This window comes from Tamandua tetradactyla, chromosome 8, assembly GCF_023851605.1.
Source record: "Tamandua tetradactyla isolate mTamTet1 chromosome 8, mTamTet1.pri, whole genome shotgun sequence".
Classification (NCBI taxonomy): Eukaryota; Metazoa; Chordata; class Mammalia; order Pilosa; family Myrmecophagidae; genus Tamandua; species Tamandua tetradactyla.
The window spans coordinates 99,519,182-99,522,921 of NC_135334.1; the positions used below are offsets into that span (position 1 = coordinate 99,519,182).

Consider the following 3,740-nt stretch of genomic DNA (forward strand, 5'->3'; position numbering starts at 1 on the left):
GCATAAACAATTTGATAAATGAATTAGACCTAAAAGAAAAAACACCAGGATATACATTCTTCTCTGGTGCTCATAGAATGCTCTTCAGGATAGATAATATGCTGGAGCACAAAACATGTCTTTATAAATTTAAAAAGATCAAAATTATTCAAAGCACTTTCTATACTCAAAATGAAATGGAGCTGGAAATCAATAACCACCAAAGACCAGAACTTTCACAAATATATGGAGATTAAATAATACACTCCTAACCAGTGAATCAAAGAGGAAATTGCTAGAGAAATTGGTAAGTATCTGAAGATGAATGAAAATGAGAATACAACATCAGAATTTTTGAGATGTGGCAAAGGCAGGGTTGAGAGAGAAATTTATTGCTAAATGCCTATATTAAAAGAGAAAAGAGAGTGTTTGCTTCGGCAGCACATATACTAAAATTGGAACAATACAGAGAAGATTAGCATGGCCACTGTGCAAGGATGACATGCAAATTCGTGAAGTGCTCCATATTTTTTTCATTTTTGACAAGGCCCCCAAATCCTCTGAACTGGGACAAAATAGTCTTTTAAATAATTGGGCATGGGAGAACTGTATATCAATAGCCAAGAGAATGAAAGAGGACCTCTATTTTATACCCTACACAAAAATTAACACAAAGTGCATCAAACACCTAAATATAAGAACTAGCATCGTCAAGCTTCTAGAAGAAAATGTAAGGAAACATTTTCAAGACCTAGTAATAGGAGGTAGTTTCCTAAACTTTACACCCAAATCACAAGCAACAACAACAATAGAAAAATGGGAACCCATTAAAAGCAAATGCTTCTGCACCTCAAAAGACTTGATCAAAAAGTGAAAAAGCAGCCAACTCAACAGGAGAAAATATTTGGAAATCACATACCAGACAAAGGTTTGAATTCCTGTATATAGAAAAATCTTACAACTCAACAACGAAAGAACAAATAACCCAATTATAAAAGGCTGAAGATCTGAATAGAAATTTTTCCAAAGAGCAAAAAAAGCACATGAAGAAATCCTCATTTTCATTAGTTTTAAGGGAAATGCAGATCAAGACTACAAAGAGATGTCACCTCACGCTATAAGAATGACTGTTATTAAACAAACAGGGAACTACAAATGTTGGAGAGGATGTTGAGAAATTGGAGCATTTATGCACTGCTGGTGGGAATGTATAATGGTACAGGCATTATGAAAGAAAGTTGGTGGCTCCTTAGAAAACTAAATATTGAGTTGTCCTATGACTCGGCTATACCACTACTTGGTATATACCCAGAAGAACTGAAAGCAGTGACGCAAACAGACATTTGCATACCAATATTCATGGTAGCTTTATCACAATTGCCGAAAGATGGAAACAATCCAAGTTCCTATCAATGGAGGAGTGGATAAATGAAATGTGGTATATACATATGATCATATGATGGGACTATTATGCAGCAGTAAGATTAAATGAGGTCATGAAGCATATAACAACATGGATGAACATTGAAGACCTAATGCTGAGTGAAATAAGCCAAGCACAAAAGTGTAAATACTGTATGATTTTGCATTTATGACCTTGGTAATGGTAAACAAAGTGGCTTATAATATGGACTATCTGGTATCTAGAGGTACACAAAAGCTAGAGAAGGGTGAACATCTGAACTTAAATCTAAGGGAATGGATAGAAGTGAGGGCAGTTTATTATGGGCCTATAAGTTATACTTCCATATTGAAGGTGCACATGATTGAAAAGCTTTGTATAGAACTATGTATACCACTGATTAATGCTTCAAATAAAAATACGTTCTTACAATAACTACTTCAAAAGTATGAATCTTGTACAAAGAGTGAATAACATCAGGGCATCAGGGAAAACAAGTATTGCATGCCATGGTTTATGTTTGACAGGAAGGCATCAACAATACCACAGAAATACCAGAGGCAAATAACTGGGGGGAAAAGACAAGAGTTAAAGAAACTTTTGGATTTTCTATTTGATGAGGGGGTGTTTATCAGCTATTTTTATCATGGGAACAATGAGAATTGTCTAAAATTGAGAGTGTTGATGACTGTACAATTAAGTGATGATAATATGGATGCGGATTATTGACTTTGAACATCGTTCATGATGCCCAGTGGGTGAAGGAGGCTGAAGGATACACTGACTAAGAAGTAGAATGGCAAGCGTTGTATACATATGATCGAATATTGTGTGGCTGTTGAAAGGAACAAACCTATTTGGTATGAAAAGAGGTGAATGAATCTAGGGACATTTTGTGATACTTAATAAGCTGGAAACAAAAGAACAAATATTGTATGGTGTCTTTTAGAAAATACTAATAAGAAAATTGGGGCCTAGATTGTATGCTGTAATAGCAGTCACATTTAGTATGGAGTGGTAAATGTTATTTCTAGATTTTGAGAGGCTATGCTGATAGTTCCCTGGATAGTACTTATGTGACACTTAAGACACATTTCTTCATTTCTGAAAGTCCTCATTTCCACATACAACAACTGTTAAAGAAATGGAAAAGGAGATCAGGCTTCAATCAGAGATAAGAATGAAACCAATCAGGTTGGGGTAAGGATGACATTGTCTGTATTTTAGAACTTCACATACTGTATGAGACCAAAGGAAAAGATGTTTATTTTGTCCAAAACCTGAATTTTCTCTAGCACATAATTTAACTCAATCTGTCTGGATAGATCATTTAAACAACACAAACACAGGGAGCCCAGAAAGGGTATGAGGGCTTGTAATTTTGTATAGCTTAATCTAATGCCCAGATACCTCCCAGAGGTTGTTGGGCAGATAATTTAAAAAGTATTGGTAAAGTCCCTGGAGGGACTGGAGAAAAAATATGGAATTATTAAGATTTACCACCAGGGAAATCCCTAATACAGTCTCAAACATTAGGTACACCCAAGTCAGTAGGTCAAATCGTTGATCTTGAGGCTTGCTCTTGTGACGCTTATTTATGCAGCGAGAAGCTAAGCCTACCTATAGTCATGCCTAAGAGTTACTTCTAGAGGACATCTTTTACTGCTCAGAGGTGGCCTTTCTCTTTCTAAGTCCAACTGTGCAAGTGAAATAATTGCCATTCCTCTTACATGGGGTATGACATCCAGAGGTGAAAATCTCCCTGGAAACATGGGATATGAATCCCAGAGATGAGCTTGGCCCTGGCACTGTGAGATCAACAATGTCTTCCTGACCAAAAGTGTGAAAAGAAATGTAAGAAAATAAGGTATCAGTGGCTGAGAGAGTTCAAATAGAGTCAAGATGCTATTCTGGAGGCTACTGTTATGTAAACTAGCTAGATATTGCTATTTATCATGGTTTGCCAAACCCCAACCAAAGCCATTCTTGTCACCCTTTAAGAACACCTAGGATTTTATCTGAGATTCTACAATTGTTTCACGCACTTGAGTTATTTTCCAGAAATCTACAACCTCCGTTTGGGTTCCTAGGCCAGATAAGTCCTGAAATCCAGAGGTGCCAGCCTTTCTAGAACATCCTCTATTTCCATACCCCTATCCCATATTATCAACAGCCCTTTTCAACATGAAAAATTTAGAATGGGCATAGTCCAAATATCTCTAAAGATTGGGAAAAGAATCAAAGGAGAAGCAGGAGTTATAACAGAAGGTAGAATTTAACAAAAATGTATCACTGTCGAATCATCATATTGATATTTCTTTTAGTACCCAATGTCTTGGAGCAGCCAGAAGGAAAAACC

The 3,740-nt window shown here is 36.3% G+C and overlaps 1 non-coding gene across 1 annotated transcript; it reads left to right on the forward strand.

The window, feature by feature from the left end:
- Window positions 1–404: 404 nt before the first annotated feature.
- LOC143645303 (U6 spliceosomal RNA) lies at window positions 405–511 on the forward strand. The gene has a single exon (XR_013157027.1). It is a non-coding gene; the product is annotated as a U6 spliceosomal RNA (small nuclear RNA).
- Window positions 512–3,740: the final 3,229 nt, after the last annotated feature.